The following is a 22,748-nucleotide window of genomic DNA, read 5'->3' as shown; positions in this document are numbered from 1 at the left end:
CATTCATCTTCCACCATGATTGTGAGGCCTCCCCAGCCATGTGGAACTGTGAGCCCATTAAACCTCTTTCCTTTATAAATTGTCCAGGCTTGGGTATGTCTTTATTAACAGCATGAAAACAGACTAATACAGTAGGTCTTGAGGAACATACATCAAATTGTTAACTCTGTTTATCTTGGAAGGAAGTAGCAAGTGCTATAAGGCATATTTCTGTGTCCCTGTCAGGGCACATGGTGCTTGATTCCCTGATGACCTGCACTCATTACCTAATCGATTCCATTAAGCACTAATTAGGGAGTGGAGACATGCAAGGGGACAGTTCTATTTATGATCTGGGTCCAATACCAGGTTGCTAGTGTTACGCTGAGAGCCCCAATGTCAGGCGTAAAGACCTTTCAAAAGAACTCATCCCTGCAGGACTGTATTTTCACAGCCACATTCCTGCTGATCTCATTTTAGGTCACTGGCTCCCAGTCATGATTCCTCATCATTTCCTGCCTTCTTGACCTTCTCAGTTGGGCAGTTCTTGTACTGAACTCACCTCAGTTCTGTTTGATTTTTATGTCTTCTAAGATTTAGAGTCTTTCCTAAGGCTTCCTGCGTATCAAAGCTCAACTTACCCTTTCTTTTGTGGTAGGGGGATTTTTATTTCCATGATAATGCTGAGCCTGAACAATCGTTCCCAAGTTAGGATTGGTAAGACTGAAGGTGATTTTATCCTGTGGTTTTAATCTTTGGATCACACCTGTCTTTTCAAGGTGAAGCACAGAAATATATTCTAGGGAGCTGTTGATGAAATCACTGAGGCTGGAGCTGGCTAGTTTTTAAGTAAATTATAATAACTATTGGCAATTATTCTGATAATCTCTCTTTGAAAACAAAAGCTCTGGGCAGCATGACAAGTATCTTGGAGTACCATCCTACTGACAACAACATAATTATTATTATAGCTGTTATCATTCCCCAGAAGTTTATTTGCAAACTTTAAATGGCAGGTAGTTTTAATCTGGTTTGCTGCCAGATACCGGGTGTCCCTCCCTCTGTCTTGGTTAACAATGCCTATAAACATCAGCTGGAAATAAGTCTGCCTTGCTTGGACCATTTCTGTGATACAAAGTGGTAAAAGATGATGAAACATCAGGGGATTTAACTATATCAACATGATTGGCATTGCTGCTGCTGCTATTATTACCAGGAATAGAGGGTCTTATATGGGAAAGACACTATAAGCTCATCGCATTAAGACAAAACTTCTTGTCTTCCCAAGGAAACAGCAAGGCAAACCATTTCAGAGATTATGACATTGAGGACCTGAGAGGTCATGTGATTTGATGAAGGTCATCAGTAAGTGGTGGAACCATGATTTTTTTTTTTTTTTTTTTTTTGAGACAGGATCTTGCTCTGTCACTCAGGCTGGAGTGGAGTGGCATGATCACAGCTCACTGCAACCTCTAACAGCTGAGCTCAAGTCAGCTCCCTCCTCAGCCTCCTGAGAAGCTAGGACTACAGGCATGTACCAGCACACTTGGCTAAGATTTTTATTTCGTGTAGAGATGGGGGTCTCAATATGTTGCCCAGGCTGGTGGAACCATGATTCTGATGTGCACTTTCCTGACCCAGAACCCCAACACATTATCCAACTCAGGCTTCCATGGAGTAACCACAAACTTGCTCTTGGTGTCATCCCATCTTTGAAAGGAATTCAATCGAATCTGAAATGCTGAGGGCATTCAGCATCTGACAAATCCGAGTGTTAAGGAAAGGTGTATCTAATTCCTGGTTTGGAGCCACCATGAAGCTGTGGGGACCTATGAACCGGCGTCTTCTCTTCTTCTTCCTAACCACAACTATGCATATTGGAAGCTCCAATACCTCCACACTGTGCTGCCTCAGCACACAGCTGTGGGATGTCTTCCAGAGAAGAGGTTTATTTTGACTGACCCATCCTCTCCCACGCTTTAGTTTTATTTTTTTTTTAATGGGTCAAAGTGTGAACAATCATCATCCACATGAAATCTTCCAGCTGCTTCTGGAGCTGTTTGGAGACCAACGTCTGAAAGCCAACTCTTCAATCATTTCTCAGAGGGAAGAGCCCTGGGGACAAGGGCAGGGCTAAGAGGGACGAGAGAGCCAGGAAAGTCCAGGCCAAGGGTGCCTCTTGAACCTTGTGGCTGAGGGGAGCAGGCTGTTGGGATGATCAGCAGACATGGAAAGTCCTTCCAGCTCTACCCCTGTGTATTTCCCAGCGAATGCTCTCGGATTTTAGGACTTACCTCCTAAAATTTTCACTTGGTCTAAAGCAAAAGGCCCCAGGCTTTCTGCCAGGAGCTGCAACTTTTCATCTGATGAGGAGGTAATGAGATTTGCTGAATTCTGGCTATGGGGTTCTGTGTTAAATACTTTTTAAAATCTTTTCTTTTTTTTTTTTTTTGAGACAAACTTCACATAACCTAAAATTCGCCATTTTAATTATTTTGAAGAGTACAATGTGGTGGTTTCCAGACCACAATGTGCAACCATCATCACTATCCATGTTCAGAATATTTCCAGCACATCATCTCACAGAATCCCATCAACACTAGTATGAGGTAAGAATTCTTGTTTGCATTTTACAGATGAAGAGATGGTGCATCAGAGAAAAGTGACAAAGGTGGCAAAGGTGTGGAGTGGTGCAACTGGCATTTCCATTCCAGAGTGCATCACTTCAAACCTTGCATTCCTGAGGCTGTTCATCGAAGGCTTCTCACAGTCAGCTTTCTTGATATGTGGAGGGGCTTAGGTGCAACAAGAGGCTGTGCTTTACTTCTCCGAAGGAACACAGAAAAGCAGATGGGGGAGAAACAGTTGGTGGCATCAAGCTTTTAAACCTACCAAGAAAAAATGAGAAAGCTACCAGGAGATTGCAATCTGTAAATTAGGAAGCGTTGTGTTGTGGGGTGGGTGGTAGCAGGTGGAGGTTTATGACTTTGATGCAAATGGAGCAGTGGGTATAAATAAAAAAACAAACAAAAAAAGAGTGTGAGTTTCCACCAGAAAGCCTACATGTACATCCATAAGTGGATCAGTATCTCACCAGTCCTATTTCAGGCATTTCTCTGCAGAACTCTTGTCATTTCTCTGATGGATGAAGGTATACTATGCTCTCAGCCAGTTATCAGCAGGTGAGCTAAGCAGCTCGTGTAATGCAGGGCCAGGGTTAGTATAGGTGGGAACTGTTAGTGAGGAAGAATGGGTACAAGAGTGAGGAGAGTCATTCTGGACAGGTGATCACACAGCGTTAGAGGACATGAACTCAGGTGGTAAAGGCAGGCAGCAGGTGCCTTTGGGCAAAACCCAAAGATGGAGAGTTGTGATCTCTTGCATTAGAGATGGATTCAGGCAGAATACTGGAAGGGAAGCGAGACTGGGAAGCCCCTGAGGCCACACCTACAGCTTTTATTCTTGGAGCAGCAAGCAGCAGGCTTTCCTAATTCATTTTTTCTCTCTCTCTCTTGCAGTCTAAACTGCAGTTCATTTATTGCAGAGCCCTGTTCACATGGGTTCTCAGAGATGTTTTCATTCTGGCTTCTCACCACGCTGGAGATGAGAACTAGATGTGGTTTTCTAGATACAGTCTACATTTCCCTTTGAATCTGGAAGTCCGGCTTCAAGGTCAAGTATAGCTTCTTTCTTCTCATTGTTGGTCAGTGAGTTCCCTGGGATTCTCTTCCTTTCAGTTTATGTTGATCTGAGTGTTTGGAGTTTGCAGTTGAGCCCCTCCACCTGAACCCTCAAGCCTTCCCTGTCGGTTTCCTCAGTGACGCACTTCAATTAAACATACCCCCTTTGAATCGCTCACTTTCTATAACTGCTGAAGTCTCTTCATAAAACAAAATATTTTAAAACATTTCCTTGAAGAATCAACAGAATACAAAGTTGATTCTCCCCCAAATTAATCTGTAGGTTTAATACAATTCCTATTAAAATCTCAGCAAGGTTTTTTGTAGACATAGACAAGTTTATTCTAAAATCCATATGGAAAGTCAAAAGACATAGAACAGATAAAGCAACTGTGGAAAAAAAAGGGTAAAGGAGTCACCCTGTCTGGTGTTAAGGCTATTCTATGGCAATAATAATCAAGGCAGACTGGTATTGGCAGAGAGAAGGGCACAGGCCAGTAGCACAGAATGGGGAACCCAGATATAAACCTATACAAATACACCCAACTGATTTTTGACAAAAGCACAAAAGGGTAGCCTTGCCTAAAAATGGTCCGAATGGGCCAGGTGCGGTGGCTCACACCTGTAATCCCAGCATTTTGGGAGCCCGAGGTGGGTGGATCACCTGAGGTCAGGAGTTCGAGACCAGCCTGACCAATATGGTGAAACCCCTTCTCAAAAAACAAGCAAACAAACAAAAATAGCCAGGTGTGGTGGTGAGCACCTGTAATCCCAGCAACTTGGGAGGCTGAGACAGAGGAATCGCTTAAACCTGGGAGGCGGAGGTTGCTGTGAGCTGAGATCATGCCACTGCACTCCAGCCTGGGTGACAGAGCGAGTTTCCGTCTGAAAAAAAGAAAAGAGTCCAAATGTCACATTTGGACATCCACAGGCAAAACAATAACAACATCAACTAAATCTGGACTTTAAACTCACAACTTGTGCAATTATCAATTTAAAATAGATCACAAACTTAAATAAAATATGTAAACCTATAAAACTTTTGAAAAAAAGGAAAAACAAGATAAAATCATTAAAATCTGGAGTTAGACAAAAATGTTTTAGACTTGATACTAAAGACAAAAGCCATAAAAGAAAAATAGGATAAATTGGCTGTTGTCAAAATTTTAAAAATTTGCTCTTTGAAATACCTTATCAAGAGGATGAAAAAACAAGCTACACACTGGGAGAAAGTATTGGCAAACCATGTATCTGGAAAAGGATTAGCATCTAGAATATATAAAAATCTCTTGAAACTCAAGAGAACAAAAAACTAATAAAACGTTCAAATTAAAAAATGGACAAAATACATTTAGAGCCATTTCACCAAAGATATAAGCAAATAATGGCAGATAAGCACACGAAAAGATGTTCCTCGCTAGCTGTTATAGAAACTCAAATTAAAACCACGATGAGATATCATTACATACCTATTAGAATGGCAATAATAAAAATAGAGAAAACACCAAATGCTGAAAATTTGGAGAAGCAACTGAATCACTCATTCATTGTTAGTGGGCATGTGAGATGGTACCACCACTCTGGGTAACAGTTTGGCAGTTTCCCATAAAACTAGATATACAACTACTTTATAACTATGGCATTTATCCTAGAAAAATGAAAACTTAAGTTTATATAAAAACCTGTACATAAATGTTCATAGTAGCTTTATTCATAATAGGGAAAACCTATAAACAACCTAAATGTTTTTCAACAGGTGAATAATTCAACAGACTGTGGTACATCTATACCATTAATTACTACGCAGCAGTAAAAACAGAGTGGACTACGACTACACACAGAAGCTTGGGTTGATCTCAGGGGAATTATGCTGAATGAAAAAAAGCCAGTCTCAAAATATTACATGCTGTATGATTCCATTTATATAACATTTTTGAAATAAAAAAACATTATGGAGATGGAGATTAGTCATTGCCAGACCTTTGGGTTGGTGTAGGGGATTGGTGGGATAATATAAAGGATGAAAAGAATAAGACAAATAAGTAGTCTGTGGCAATGAAAACATTCTGTGTCTTGAATTGAATGTGGTGGTGGTGGTGGTTACCCAAATCCACGCATGTGATAAAACTGTATATAACTATACACACACACACACACACACACATAAGTTCATATAAAACTGGTGAAACCTGAATAAGCCTTGTGATTTATATCAATGTCAATTTTCTGATGTTTTTGTTGTACCATAGTTATGTGAGATGTCATCATTGGGGAAAAGTTGGTGAAGGCCATATAGGACCTCTTGGTACATATTTTGGCAACTTCCTGTGAGTCTATGATTATTTCAAAATAAAAAGAAAAAAATAATAAAAATTCCCTTAAGCATAGTACTCCTACAAATGATGACCATTATTTTATTCCATGAAATAAAGCCTACACTTACCTCCCATTTTTCTCTCAGGCATTAATTCTATCACTTATAATCTCATTTCCCTTCTACCAATTCATTCCAATTATTTTCCTTGAGGCCTGTGACTCTTTGGCCCCTTCTAGAGGAATTTGATCATATGGTGAATATTCACTGCACTCTGTCCTGAATAATTCTAATTTGATGAAAGATGTTTGAGTAGGAAAATGAGAAGCAATTTCTAAAACACTGATGCATTAGTTTGTTTTCATGCTGCTAATAAAGACATACCCAAGACTAGGTAATTTATAAAGGAACGAGGTGTAATTGACCCACAGTTCAGCATGGCTGGAGAGGCCTCCAGAAACTTGCAATTCTGGTGAAAGGGAAAGCAAGTACATCCTTCTTCACATGGTGGCAGCCAGGAGAAGTACAGAGTGAAGGTGGGGAAAAGCCCCTTATAAAACCATCAGATCGCATGAGAACTCACTCACTATCACAAGAACAGCATGGAGATAACTGCCCCCATGATTCAATTCCCTCCCACTGGGTTCCTCCCACAACACGTGGGGATTATGGGAACTACAATTCAAGATGAGATTTGGGTGGACTCAGCCAAACCGTATCACTTGATTTAAGCAAATTGCTTTACTGCTAAATTTCTGAGATTCTTTAAGAAGGTGTTTTACTCTAGGAATCTCTGAGACTGTCAGAGCTTAAAGCAATACCCAAAGTTTCCTTCTACTTTCTTTCATGGAGCTAATTCATGGGACTGGTGTTCCGTAGAGACCAGTTTTAGAAATTTTGTTATGGAGTATACGATGACTACACCCCTATGCACCCACGCATGCTTACATATCATTCTGTTTTTGCATTCTTTCTTTCACCTCTGTGTTTCTTCATAATCCATGTTGTTGGTTCTATTGATATCTTTCTAAAGGCTCTCTCACTGTGTGTGTGTGTGTTTGTGTGTGTGTGTGTGTGTGTGTGTGTGTGTGTATAACCTTCCATCCCATTTCCCAAACTGCAATCCTTATTGTTTCACAAGATTTAGACTTAAGGATTCACATCGTTTATTCTGCCAGTCACTACTTGGTGTCCATTTTTATTTATCTCTATGAGTCATTGCCCAAATCTGTCTCTTCAGCCAGATGATGCTTCTCTAATTCATACTCATATATCCAATCAATACCTGGGCATCTCCAACTGGTGTTGTGAAAGTACCTCCAAACCAACTGCTTCAAAATTGAATTGAAACCTCCCCAATCCTTCTTCCCAGTTTATTATTATTATTATTTCAGGAAAATCCATCTTCACCAATCCATTCATCTAAGTGAGATACCTGGGGGTCATTCTGGATCCCCTACCTGCCCTCTCTCAAAATCATAGTATTAGAACCAGCATTTGTAGGGTATCAATACTTTCCACGTGAAGTAAGCTTTATATACCCACTTTATTAGGGAAAATGAGGTTTAGATGTTTATACCAAAACAAATGTGGTGGACGTATGTTGCAAATCCATGCCTTAGTAATGCCAAATTCCAGAGTCTTTTCACTTAACCACTCTACTTCTTTTAGAATCAATCTTTCAAACACATCTAACATTCATTCTCTCCTTCTAATTTTATCTGCAAATCCCCATAGCTTCATTCCTAAACTTGCAACGGTCTCCCTAGCTCACTTTCCACATCCAAACTTTCTCTTCTCCAATAAATCATACAGCCAACAGATTCTCATGATCTTCAAAACACTTATTGGCTCCCATTGAACACTCGATTAACTTTCCAATTTTTAGCCTTGCATTAAAAATAATTTACAATATGTCCCCCCTTTTATACCTGTATATGTAAAACTGCACTATTTTCTTTTACTAATCAAACCCTCCCCTTTCTAACTTCTTATTTTTACCTGTGCCTTTGGTTTCTACATCAATTTACTGGAATCAAAATTTCAGGACTGGAAGTTCTGGGTCCTAGTTCCAGATCAGGTTTCCTTGCTAAATATCTTTGAACAAATATCATTAAATAATATAAAGAACTGTCAGTAACACATGTGGTGAGGAAAGCAGGGGAAAAAGGGTGTAGTAACAAGAAAATATTGATGTGAATCCAAAAGATTGCCCACAATCATATCTAGAAAGAGTTGTAAAAGAATGGGTGGAAATATAGATGTGTTGATAGAAGCCCACATGGGGGAATAGTTACCAGATTACAGTGTGTCTCACAGAATAAGATTTGAAAAATCTTATTAGCTAACTTATTAGCTAACTTCCTACATGACCTGACCTGAGATACTAAACAGTTTCCTTTGGTGAGCTCCTACTCATGATGGCGTGAAGACTCAAGTGATACTCAAGCCCTAATTATTATAGTCCCCCTTGTTCCTGACATCCTAAGAGTAACAATTTTCTAGTTAGTACACATAAAATAGGAAGACATATTGAGGGATCATAAAACTAATGGCAGAATTCCTTGTTCTGCCCCATCAGTGATTTCCTATGGACTTTCATTTCCTCATAGTAAATTAAAGACATTGGATTAATTAATGTGGTATGATCACCCTTGTCTTGGAGTGTTGATTCTCTGAGCCTCCTGCTTATAAGGTAGTTTTGAATGAAGCTGTTTTGTTAGTGTGGCTTTCACTAGGCTGATCTCAGAGAACTATGAATTACTTTCTGCATAGACAGGATGTGACTACGGGGCCTCAGTAGATCATCTGCATCTGTCTGAGCCTCCCTTGGAAAGCTCCCCTATAGGTCTTCGTTTCTACTGCAGGTTTGATTCCCTGAGATGGAGATGAATGCTGCAGTTACTTTATTATAGAGTACTCTTGGAATCAACACCTACAAAAGGATAGGGAAGGAAAAATTAGATAGATGGAGTGATGAAGATGCAAGGTAGTTTTAACAAAGGATTCGAGTGATGTCATGAGGACATCTGAAGCTGGGATGGCCTTTTAGAGTTGGAGTGAAGAAACAGGTCTTCACACTCCTGTGTCAACCAGACATTGGATGCACGCTGCACCAGTTGGGCAAGGCAGTACTCTTCCGCCAAGGCTCTTCCCAAAGATAACTGGTTGCTGAAAGGTATTTTCCAGCAGCATTTTCAGTAGCTGAATAAATAGGCTCTTTACTCATATGTGGGTCTGTGTAGCCCATTATAATGGTGGATTATTTTTCCAAGTAAATTTTTGTGACTGAACATCAGTAATATTTGAGAGAGACATCAGAAGGCTTTGGGCTGGCAGAGGTGTCTTAAGGAGTGGTTAGACTCTTTGTGCTCTCTCACTGCATGAAGAATGATCTGGCACTAGTTATAGCTATTTGCAAATTCCTCAATACATTAATTGTTATTGATATTGGTAGAGTGATTTATTGCCTGGTGACTGTACCTCTTTCTGCCAACCCTTTGTTGTCTAGCTAATTTAACTCTTCAATTCATTTTCCAGCCAGAAGACATCATTTTTACTCCTTTTTGAATTAGATATCCATTGTTCTTTTGGATGAGACTAGGTTTACTTGTACAAGTTTGACTTGATAGGTAGATAACTGGATGAGATAAATGGGAAAAATGAATGGATTTATGGATGAGTGGATGAGTGTGTCTGATGGAAAACAGTACCTTCTGACCAGTTATCTTGAATTCCTTCCTCTTCCCCTTCTGTTCAATGTCAAAGAGAAAGAAGGAGGCTAAAACTGAAATTCTGGCGTGAAAGAGGGAATAAAGTAAAATAAGTTGCATCAGTGCCAAAAGGGAACATTCCTGCTGATCTCAAATGAACCATGTTTACGTACATCCCTATTCCCTTGCATGTGCAGTTATAGCCATCTTTGATTTCTTAGCCCCTACTCTGGCTCTCCACCCATCCTTCCTTATCCCCCAAAAAAAAACTCCCCCTGACTACTCCCTCTTCAATAATATACGTTGTTCTCTGAACTAATTTAATATTCACTGCCTGAGTAATATATATCAGCATAAGAAAGATTTACCGATCACATACTTATATTCTGCACCAGGGATGGTGGTAACACTTCAAGATTAAAAATAAATAGGCCGGGCACAGTGGCTAACGCCTGTAATCCCAGCACATTGGGAGGCCAAGGCGGCTGGATCACCTGTGGTCAGGAGTTCAAGACTAGCCTGACCAACATGGAGAAACCCCGTCTCTACTAAAAATACAAAATTAGCTCGGTGTGGTGGCACATGCCTGTAATCCCAACTACTCGGGAGGTTGAGGCAGGAGAATCGCCTGAACCCGGGGGGTGGAGGTTGCAGTGAGCCGAGATTGTGCCATTGCACTCCAGCCTGGGCGATAGAGCGAGACTCTGTCTCTAAATAAATAAATAAATAAATAACCAAAGCTCATTTTCTCCCTCAATTTTTTTTTAAATTTTTACATATTATATAGCAGTACAATACAGTAGTCATTATCACAGAAGTGCAAATCACTCAGGATAGATGGATAAAATAATGATGCAGGTAGAGAATGTTGTCTGACGTGAGATCCTAAACCAGGAGTAGTACAGAGAAGTCAGAGAGTTAATTGGAGAGTCAGAAAAATAGTGTCCTCTTTAGGGAAACACACACACACAGCCCCTCTTATGCATCTGTCATCAGAGCATATTGGGTCAATGAATGAATGATGACAAGGTTTGCACCATGTCATGTTCATAGTCATAAATCCACAAATTTAAGAAAAAGTTTTCTTTTTTTCATTTTTTTTTTTTTTACTATTTTAAGGCTTTGAGTCTTAATATTTCTCCTTATTTTCCAGTTTGCGGCAAACTCATTTATAGTTTGATTTAAATAATGAAGCATTTTTCATAGTGATCTTTTCACACTTTAGAATACTCACTTGGTTGTTTTCCCCAAACATTTATATTAAGACATTTGGGAGCAAATGTGTAGTCAATTTTCAAACATTTCAAACAAATTTCAAAAGTCAGAAATCAAACATGCATTAAATCTAAATTTTAGCAGTTTATCAATGAAATAAAACAGGCTAAAATCTGAGTTGTCAGTTTGTCATTTTGGTTCAAGAAGGAACAGCTGAAGAAGTGCAGGCTTTCTCATAAGCTCAGTGCTATAGTATGAAGCACTTCATTTATTGCCAACTTTTTAATACATGTTGTTTTGAATTTCGAATTTTTAAAATAATTACGTCTCTTACTCACCACCCTCCTACACATGCATACTCTCATTAGGCTCAGGCTACAAAAGACAATGCATTTTGCCCTAAACACACCATATTTTCTCATTCTTTTCAATTTTGTTCATGGGTTTATTCAGTGATAAATGCTTTTTGTAACATCTCTCTCTCTCTCTGTTGCTTAACTCCCTGACTTCCAACATGAGAATTAGCCACTGTCTCCTCTGTCTAGCATACATCATATTAATGTGTGTCATTATAAATGTTTGGCACATGGGATGTGTTTAATAACATCTATTGAATTAAATAAATGCATAGACTACAAGAGAAAATGAAAGACCAAGAAATAAATGCTTTTGTAAAATCTCAATGAATGGAAACTGGATTTTTGCATTTTGTTATGTATAAATCTTGACATGAAAGAAAAATATTGTAAATAAATAATCAACTCTAGTTAATAATGTGCACACTGAAGTAGTTAGGGAAAGTGTACAGGTATCTGAGATTTACTTTGAAATGTGTTACAAGTGAATTGATGGATGGACAGAGGGATAGATAGATGCGTGATTTTAAAAATGAGTATAGTAAAATGCTTATGGTAGAAAGTAGGTGGAAGAGATGATTGCTCACTGTAAAATGCTCTCAACTTTGCCATATTTGTGAAAAAGTTTATAATAAAATGTTTAGGAGAAAAAAGTAAGGTAAAAAGTAAAGATTGATCGCAGAATGTCTAAATGTAAACAAAGGAATCAGTATGATCTCCCTGGACTCTGATATTCAGCATTAACTCATTTTTTTCTTTTACTTAACTTTTAAACATCTACTACAGTTCATATAACAATGTTGTGAACTCTTTGTATGCACCCACACCCAAATATTTTTGAATCAATCTGAGATAGTAACACAACTCATAAGCCGAGAGATTAATGACGGCTTATGTGTGGTTTTGAGGTGTGGGCAGGGACGTTTTATGGCAACACCAATCCAAAATTTGTCGCAGGATCACAGGGAGCTCTGGCCCGAAGCCATTACATCATTCATATACAATATTTTATTTATTTGGATTTCAAGGCAATAAATTAAAGATCTATTTGAGGGATGAGCATGAAACTTTGGAAATCACATATATCTTTCTTCAGACTTCAGCGTTCAGAGCAGACTCATAAATCTAGGGCTGGAGCTTGTTGGTTAGATCTAAGGAGAATAATGACTGCTTAGCTGGATAGAGCCCAGGATTAAGGCAAGAGTCAGCTACTCCCCAGGAAAGAGCACCAAATTCACAGGCTCATTCACTCAATTTATGACGTTAAGTATGCTAAAAATTCTCTTTACCTCAGTTGCCTTATCTGTGAAATGGGACAATAATCACCTGGAAATGCTGTTATGGATTTCCAGCTAAAAATGGGTGAAGGAATATCTGGGTTTGTCACTGATCCCTCCCAACTTTTCACTAAAATGACAAGAAAAGCCCGAAAGAGGCAAAAGCCTAAAAAGTCAAAGAGAACAAGACAGAAAATCAAAGTAGAAAAGTGATGAAAACACAGATTTAGAAGATAGAAAACTGATGAAAGAGTGAAAACTGACTTCCTAAAATGGAAGCAGCTGGGGAATCCAGGAAGCGCAAGCCCCTTTGTGTCTGAGAACTTAAGAAAGCCCCTGAAGTTAGACACTCCAGTTGTCTCAGAAGGCAGAATGAGTTGCAGAATCAAACTCAGAGGAGTTTTTCATATGACTTTATGTAAAGTCGCTCAGATCCTCAAGTCACGTCTACCATTTAGGGAGACCAGGTAACCAACACTTACCAACTTCAGTGGAAGACTGTAAGTTTGATACCTAGAGAAAATGAACCAGAAACTCCAGCCTTGGGCTACCAGGCACAGACAAGGATATAAATGAGGCATCATACCAAAAAGGAGGAGAGTAAGTGAATCTCTACAGTCTAGAGAGGTGAGACGCCACCTCCAACCCCCTTTCCTCACTTGGCTCCTATAATTTTGATGAGCAATCTTAGAATTCTTGGAGATATGAGGTGGGTTTTTTTGGTTGTTGTTTGTTTATTTGTTTTGTTGTTGTTGTTGTTTTGTGACAGAGTCTCATTCTGTCACCCAGGCTGGAGGGCAATGGCATGATCTTGTCTCACTGCAACCTCCACCTCCCGGGTTCAAGTGATTCTCATGTCTCAGCCTCCAGAGTAGCTGGGACTACAGGCACAGGCCTCCACACCCGGCTAATTTTTTGTATTTTTTGTAGAGACAGGGTTTCACCATGTTAGCCAGGGTGGTCTCAAACTCTTGACCTCAGGTGATGCACCTGCCTCGGCCTCCCAAACTATTGGGATTACAGGTGTGAGTCACTGCACCTGGCTGAGTTTATTTTTTGACTAGAAAACCTGACCAGCTCAAGAGAAATAGAAAAAAAGTAAATAAATAGATGGATAGATGAGTGAATAGATGGATAGATAGGATAGGATACAATCCAATCCTATACAATACAATACAGTACAACACAACACAACACAATAAAAATAGATTTTGACTATTGAAATCCTCTCAACAAAACAGCTGTATTTCTACCTTATCACCCATACAATGGCTTTCATAAATTAATCTCCCCCCAGTACGTGAAACTTTTAATCAGCCCTCTGGTTCTCATTTTAAGATGTGAATGACTGTCAGTGAACATCACCACTTTAGTGACATCACTAACAAGAATGACAGACACCAGATAAATAGACATATGTAGGGGGAAAATAGTGCACTTGAAGCAAACAGAAAAATGCTGTGAGTGAAGAATTCCTTATTTATATCATCAGGGAGATCAGAGCAGATAATGAATTCATGAAATAAATGTTACAGAAAAGGAATATACATAAATGGGAAAAATATCTTGTATTAAAAATACCACATCAGAAGTAAAATTAGAAGGACTGGAAGAGTTAAGGATCCCTCAGAGGAAAGGGGGAGAAAAGACACAAATAGAGGTTCTTTTCCACAGTTTAATATTTAATGTGTAGATGTTTTACAAAGAATTAATAGTAAAAATGAAATGGAAAAATTATTAAAGAAATTATTAAGAAAATGTTTCATGACTAACTGACTTATTTCCGATCTAAAGCTATATTGAGTGCCCAGCATATTTAATGGGAAATGAATACAAGAGATGTCATCCTGAGATTTCATAATATGAGGCTAAAGAAATAATCCCAAAAGATTACAGAGAGGGGGAAAAGGAGCACAGAAGGAATTTGGAATAATAACTCAGCAGCAGCTAAATCTTTAAGACCAGAAGAAATACTTTCACAACTTTAAGGTAAAATTATTTTCAACCTAATATCCTATATCCAAGCAAACCAGCAACCAAGTGTGAGAGAGTTTTAAGATGATATTTTTAGACATGCAATCTTAAAATATTAGATGTACCATGCACCATCTCATGAAGCCTCTGGAAGAGATATACCACCAGCATGAAAGAGTGAGTCAAGAAAGATGAAGACTTGACCTAGAGGAGATGACAGACACTTAACAGGAGAGAGGCAAAGGGAATATCCAGTCTGAAGGTGAAGACATGTCTCAAACCACAGTTGTATAGAGAACTTTGAGAGCAACCGGTCCATATTGGAGCAGGATGGAGGCTTCAGTGAGGCTGTCTTCCAGAAAAGAAAATGGAACTGATGGTCTAGACCATGTCAAGAGGAGATTTTGCCATTTTGTCAGAGATTCAGGAGATGTATCATTGATAAAGAGGCAAAAAATTAAATGACAATTCCCTCAAAATTTTACCAGGCAACTATTACTTCCAGGGGGGAGAGTATTTTTCAAGAAAGGAAGTACATTTATCATATATTGTGATAGTTATAAACACTGTGTATATGCATTCAAAAGTAAACATAATAAACACTGAATGTTGACTTACACAAAATATTATATTTTTAGGAAATCAGAGAAAGAGAGAAAGGAGAGGGCTCGGGAAGAGGGAAGAGAAAGAAGAGAGAAAGAGAGAATGTTTGACAAGGGACAGTGAGTATGAAAGAACTGAACCTCATCTTCATGCTAGAAAATTGATAGATGATATCTAAAGATAAAAAAAGAAAATAAGTATTAGCATATTATTTAGAAATAGAAAGGTGAATAGAATAATTGAAAACAATTAAGAGATTTGTGAACAGTTGTTTCTGGGAGAAAAATGCCAGATTGGGGAAGGTTTACTGAATTTTGTTACTCATAGACCTATGTGATTTCTTTTAAAAAAACTATGCACACATTTTGCACAATTAGGGTTTATCCTAATTGATAAATAGAAGGCAATGAGTCCTAGTGGTTAAGATGTAAACTCTCAGTTGTGTTATCTGGATTCATAGTCTGGCTGTACCTTCAATGAGCTGTGTGACCATGAGCAACTTATATTTTATTTTATTAATTTATTTTTGAGACGGAGTCTCGCTCTGTCACCAGGCCGGAGTGCAGCGGTGCGATCTCGACTCACTGCAACCTCCACCTCCTGGGTTCAATTGATTCTCCTGCCTCAGCCTCCCGAGTAGCTGGGACTACAGGCGAACGACACCATGCCTGGCTAATTTTTGTATTATTAGTAGAGACGGGTTTTCACCATATTGGCTAGGTGGGACTGGAACTCATGACCACGTGATCCGCCCATCTCAGCCTCCCAAATGAGCAACTTATTGATACTTTCATGGCTTTAATTCTTCCATCTGTAAAATGAAGCTAATTTCATAATAAAATGAAAAACCTATTTCACAGCTTTGTCTTAGGGATTGAAAAATTAGCAAATTTCAGCCTCTTAGAATAGTTTCTAGCAAGTAGGAAGTGCTTAATAAGTATAGTGTCTTTATTATGTATAGTCATTTTAAAAATGATGCGAACATGTAGAAATGCTTATTAATTATATGTTAATTAGCTAGATTTAGTCTTTCTACAATGTCTGTAAACTTCAAAACAATATGTTGTACACAGTAAATGCATACAATCTTCACTGTGTCCATTTAAAAACATAAATAAAAGGAAGTTATTATAGAACCAAAATAAATAATTAAATTAATACAAGGTTACTAAGATCTGTTTTGAGAAATCTGTTACATTAAAAAAAAAAAAGGAAATCACCTGGACATATAGTAATCTATAAGCAACAATTTTCTCTTTTTGTGAAGTTTTCTGTACTTTCCAAAGTTTATATAGTGAACATCTCATTTTTATGTTCAGAAATAAAACCTTGGTTTTAAAATGCAAATGAATTTTGGAAGATAAATCTGGCTGTCATAGGGAGAAATGATGTCAAGATTAAATGAGAAACGGCAACATCTAGCACACCCACACAAGATACAGGGTTTGTCCAAAGGTAACATTCTGAAAGCAAGGTGACTTAACTAGTTTTGTTCAATCTGGGCTCCAGTTGTCAGCTAAACTCCTCAAAATACATATGCCCATCTCCAACAATATCTGGAGAGATTGCTTTATTCAGATATGTGCAGCAACAGTAAAATATTCAGTCAAAAACTACTTAATCCATTACTCAGAAGCACTGCTCTTAATATATACTAGTGTTTAACAGGCAGTAAACAATTTTAAAATATTTGTTGATTGAGTAGATAAAGACTATCGGGGTGAGAACTACATACAGTTTACTGTATCATTATCTCAAGTGTAATTATGTAAAGCAACCCATAAGAGATCCTGATTATATTCTTGATACAAACTTCTAACTCCCTATTCATCAGAAAACTATTCAACCCCATCAGCAAGCACTGTCAGGGACAATTGTATCCACTGAAGTTTCTTTTGAACTTACCTTTTCTTGTGTTGCCTGAGTTCTGCTGATTTGCTTCTATTTGTTCCTCTCCACATTGGTCTGCATTCAGCTGGTGAGTCCCTCATATCAAAGCCCTTGTCACTCTCTGCATAAAATCCCTCATTTTTGCTGATACTGTCATTAATGTTCAATTCATGTAACTTAGCATTGAGAAGGAAACTCGCTTTCCTCCAAAATGAATGGCAAATGTTTTCATTTATTCATTCATTTTGTCAACATATTGAGAACACAAGGAGTTCCTGATGTTCCCTTATCAGTAAGACGTTGTTCTTGACCTCAGGGAGCTTGAAGTCTAGGAGAGGCAATGGGTGTTTAACCTTACATCCACAAACAATAGATGCATGCATGTGCTAAAGGACCTTGTCACTCAGATAAGGTGGGTGAGGGTGGACTTGCAAGGGCCCTACACTTACAGTATCTCAGGGGGTTTCCGTGTAACTTTGTCTCATCCCATTACTCTGATGAAAATTTTGAGTTCCATGAGCACTTAAAAGCAAGTCTGTCTTGTTTAATGTTTGTTTGTTTGTTTTTGAGATGGAATCTCACTGTGTCACCCAGGCTGGAGTGCAACAGTGTGATCTCTGCTCCCTGCAACTTCTGCCTCCCGGGTTCAAGCGAGTCTCCCGCCTCAGCCTCCCGAGTAGCTAGGATTACAGGAACCCGCCATCATGCCCGGCTAATTTTTGTATTTTTGTAGAGACAAGGTTTCACCACGTTGGCCAGGCTGGTCTTGAACTCCTGACCTGAGGTGATCTGCACATCTCGGCCTCCCAAAGTCCTGGGATTACAGGCGTGAGCCACAGTGCCTGGCCTTGTTTAATATTTTAACCCCTGTTTAGCACTGTGTCTCATATAGTAGGTGTTCCGTGAATATTGGTTGAGCAAATAAAATAAATGAATGGGCTATAGAAGATACACATTGAATGTCTGTTAATTCATCTTTAAATGGATTTAATTCATCTTTTAAATGAAAGAGATCAAGCAGATGATTGCCAAGTCCTGTTTCAGCTCAGATGCTTTAGTTATGTGTCAAGTGGATCTTTTCATAAGAGTGTTGGCCTCTGTGGGATTTCCTTCACCTTGCCTTTAACTGCTTCAAAGAAAAAGCATCGAGCAATACATCACATAGGGCCTTAGAATCAAATGCATAACGACTGAAGGTGTGAAAGGATGGACATGGGCCCTGGAGTCAAACCTGAGTTCTGATTCTGATGCTGCCTGTTACTGAATGAGAAGCCTAGGGTAACTCAGACCCAGTCTCCAGGCTTCAGTTTGTATCATCTCCAAAAAAGCAATAGCAATGTGTGCATGCCATAAAGAGGGCATTTAGTCCGTATTTGTTGAAGAATAAACTCAACAAAGGATAAAAAGAAATTATCTATATCATGTGACATAGTGTGCAGGTGTTCACTTCCACCTTCCACACAGTTGACAGATACCACGATGATTCCTCTGATTTTGCAAGAAAGTGTGCATCATGTCAAATTTTTAAAGAAATAAAACTGCACAACTTTTCTTCTTTCTTGCAGAATTTAAATAGAAATGAACAAGTGAAATGAGACAAGCAATTTATTAATCCATTTCACAATGGGCTCATATTACATTATCTTTAAGGTCCTTTAACAAACAAAAATTAATGCCTAGACCCATAAGTTGTTGGCACATTGATAGACTCCTTAATTACAGGGTCTTTGGTTTAGAAAATAATGATTGATTATTTCAGGCTGTATTTCACTTAGTTATGGATGAGCCCCTGAATATTTGCACAGAGAAATTATTTCAAAGTTATTATGATTAATAAGTGTTATAGACAGGATGTCTGAGTTATTGCAGAATCTAAGACAATGGAAATAATTTTTTAGAGTATCTGAAAGGGTTGTTCTGAGGCAGATGACAGGAAATGAGGAAAATGAGTTGTGCTTCTGTTGATTTATTCCACAAATATTTATTTGATACTTTCTAAATACCAGACCCTGTGTTGGACACTAAAGATACAAATTAAGATGAGGCATGATGCCAAGAAAACCACAGTATAATGGAGGAAACCAAATCTTGTACAAATCAATTCAATGTGATGGTAGAGGTGCCATGTTAGAGTACATGGAAAGGTTACAAGTGTGCCATTTTATCTGATGTTTTATATATATATCTCACCTCACAAAGGAGATGGCATGAGCTGAAAGCTGGAGACAAGTAGGGACCTCCTCGCTAGATAAAGCAGGGAAGCTATGCCAGGTTGCTGCAATAGCAAGAGCATAGGCTGGCAAGTAGAAGTCAGCATTGTGCTGAGAGGCTACTTTCAGGGACTTGGTCTTGGGGTGGAGGGTACCAATGGGTGAATGACAAGGATAAGGCTGGGGAGGTGAACTATCCACTTGGAGTTTGCAAAAAACAAAGAAAATAATCATATTCAAAACAAATTTATTGATATATAATAATTATACATTTGTATGGGGTACATGTGATATTTTGATACATGCGTACAATGTGTAATGATCAAATCAGGAAGTTTAGAGCATCTATCACCTTGAATGTTTATCATTTATTGGTGTTGGGGACATTTTAAATCTTCACATCTAGCTATTTTTAAATATATAACATAACATTGTTAACTAGAGTCACCGTACAGTGCCATCAAACACTAGAACTTATTCCTTTTATTTAACTCTATGTTTGTACTCATTAACCTACCTCTCTTCATCCCTCCACCCATTTGCAGACTTTGGAAAGTATCATTCTACAGATATATTTTTAAGGACACCATTCTGGTGACAACATGGCAACTTGAAGATGACTAGAACAATATGTCAAGTAAGGGTCTTAAAGTGTGTGGCTCCTTGAGGCTCCTTGAGGCTGTTTGAAAAATAATAAGGATAAATAGTGAGGGGAGGAGGGTGCTGAGGTCCCCCTCCCCTCACCATTTATCCTTATTGTTGAATATATTTGCTATATGCTGGATACAGTAAAGGTAAGGTGACTCTTAGAATTCTAAGGGCACTGGGTGTGAGGCAGAGCAAGGTTACTCATGGAAAGATGCAACTCAGTGAAAGAGGTAAGTTTGATGGGCTGGATAGTTTGCTAATTCAATATTATCACAGCAGCCAAAATTACTTTCATTAATTAGGGAAGTATTCTTTTTTGTTTGTTTCTTTGTTTGAGATGGAGTCTTGCTCTGTCACCCAGGCTGGAGTGCAGTGGCACGATCTCGGCTTATTGCAACCTCCGCCTCCCAGGTTCAAGCCATTCCCCTGCCTAGGCCTCCTGAGTAGCTGGGATTACAGGCATGCACCACCATACCTGGCTAATTTTTGTATTGTTAGAAGAGACAGGGTTTCACTATGTTGGCCAGGCTGGTCACGAACCCCTGACCTCAAGTGATCCAGCCGGCTCGGCCTCCCCAAGTTTTGAGATTACAGGCGTGAGCCACTGTGCCCAGCCAGGGAAGTATTCTTAACTAGATGTAAAAAAGTACTTGACCTAGATAAGTCTTGATTTTCAAAGCAGGGATCCAGGCTTCCTAGGCCTTCTTGTTGTTATAACTCTAAGCAAGGTATAGAGCTTTGCACTTTAGCCTTGCCAACAGAACATAAAAGGAAGCACAGTTCACAGTTAATTTCTGTGGTTGTTGTTCCTGCTTTGGGATTCATTGCATGTTGTAAAAAGGGAGAGAGACTCCTGGTTGATTCACAAGGTAAGGTGATCAGGAGACGGTTTGGCCAGAGGTGTGAAAAAATATATAAAAATTCAAGGCTTCTCTTAAGTGGGGTTCCTAACCTATATTTGTGTGTCTATGTCCATAGGAATAAAAAATATAGGAGAATGAAATGTAAGTCCAAGATGATCTGATGTGACTTCCATCTTCTTCCCATGGGCAATTCTTGAGATGTGATTCTGTTTGTATTTTGGCTGTCTCTTGTTATGTTCCATCTGCATGGATGGAAAGCTCCATCTGCTTGGATGAAAAGTTTAAGGACACAGCAGTGATAATGAAGGTAAGATGTCACTGGATGACCAGCTAAGGGTGCACCAGGACAAATAAAAGGAAAAGAAGTTGAGCATAAGTTAAACTATTATACTATGTGCATAGACAGGGTGAATTAAGGATTGTTCAAGGAATAATAAAAAAGCAAAAATTTAGAGAAGAAAATTTCATGACGTGGGCAGGCAGAAGTCTTCCTCTTTTCACTTCCAACCTTTTGGTGCAACATTTCTTGTCAAAATCCCTAGAGAGACAGCATTGTGTACAGTGGCGCCCAAAATTGTTTGGAACTTTGGCTCAGTCACATGCTATCTATAGACCTGAGGACAGATTATTAAATCTTTCTGTTCTCGATTCCCTTATACATTCATTCATTCATGAAAGCTGGCTGACATGATCATCATTAATTTGGCAGTGATCAAATGAAAAAGTGAAGTCACATTTTACACGTGGGGAAACTGATGTTACAGGGGTTTTATAGAAGAATCTTGACTTGACCCCAAGTTTCTTGATATTTACCACAAGCGTTTTCCATAGGAGATGGCAAAGGAGGGCTTTATTCTGCTTCAGAGGGGAATGGGACTATGAACTTGATTTGGGTTCTGTGGAATCATATCAGTATATTTCCTCTGTCCTCAGATCTGTTTAGAGTTGTGAAGCTTCAAGGGTAACTTGGGCAAAAATATTTGAGTAATTTATCAACCCTCCACTTTGCTTATGCTGTTCAGTTCTGGCCTAAGGGAGTCAAACTAGGGGCCTCCCTCACCAATAAAGCCCATCAATCATTCAATCCACCCTGGTCCCCAGCCCACACAGAAGAGCTGGTAAAGATAAAGGGACATTTGCTATCATTTAGGGAACAGCCAGCACATAAATATGGTCATTCCAGATGCATGTCTTTTAAGAAAGAAATTGTTTTGCAATAAAGAAAAGTAATGATTATCAGGGCAAGAACCATGAAATAGCAGATTGGAAATAAAATATGCTTTTATTAAGTCCCCATTTCTCTGTGGCAGAAAGGGAAATAAATAACAGAATGCAGAGCTGGGAGCAGAGAAAATATTGCCAAAGGTGGAATCTAATGACTTGACTATGAAACAAAGACTCAGCTTTGGAGAGAGTTAAATATGTTGGTGAAATCAGAACAAATTTTCAAGTTCTCCACTGACCTGACATGCAATGCTTCTTTATTTCCTGACTTTTAAGCTCAAGATGGACGCTTTAATTTTTTTTGTATTCTAATCTCCCTCAATTTTATTCTATGAAGTACTTAGCCATTATTAGGCTCAAATAAATCCTCTGATTCATTAGGATTCATTGAGATTTTATAAGATGGTGTTTTAAATAACACTCCAATTAACATTCTTTGTACTATATGTTTTTATTCTCTGGTAATCTCTCTTTTGTCTCACCTCTGTGTGTTTCCTTGAAGCTATCATAGTCAATTTCATAGAATGAACACATACATATGCACACACACACACACGCACGCACACACACACACACACACACAATTTTTCCTGGTAGGTTGTCTAGGCTGGATCCTGACTGCTTTTATTTTGTAGGTCACTGCAATGTCAAATTTATATTGATGTCTTTAGTAAATTGTGCTTTGTGCTAGGAAAAAAAAGTAGAAAATTGTTCATTTTTTTTCTCTCCCATTCTGAAAAAAAGTCTAATTTTAGCATCTTGATAAATTTATAAATCAGGTTTTAAGGTTTTTTTTTTTCAA

General features: G+C 38.6%; 1 long non-coding RNA gene across 1 annotated transcript in view; it reads left to right on the top strand.

Annotated features, from left to right (window-relative positions):
- Nucleotides 1-2,146: 2,146 nt before the first annotated feature.
- LOC129137498 (uncharacterized) overlaps nt 2,147-22,748 on the top strand; it is a 34,846-nt gene continuing 14,244 nt past the window's right edge. The window contains exons 1-3 of the long non-coding RNA XR_008540097.1: nt 2,147-2,353; nt 2,616-2,748; nt 3,498-3,651. This is a non-coding gene — a long non-coding RNA (uncharacterized LOC129137498). The remainder of the gene's footprint in view (nt 2,354-2,615; nt 2,749-3,497; nt 3,652-22,748) is intronic.

This window comes from Pan troglodytes, chromosome 18 (genome assembly GCF_028858775.2).
Source record: "Pan troglodytes isolate AG18354 chromosome 18, NHGRI_mPanTro3-v2.0_pri, whole genome shotgun sequence".
Taxonomy (NCBI): domain Eukaryota; kingdom Metazoa; phylum Chordata; class Mammalia; order Primates; family Hominidae; genus Pan; species Pan troglodytes.
This window is presented reverse-complemented; position numbering and strand designations above follow the sequence as displayed.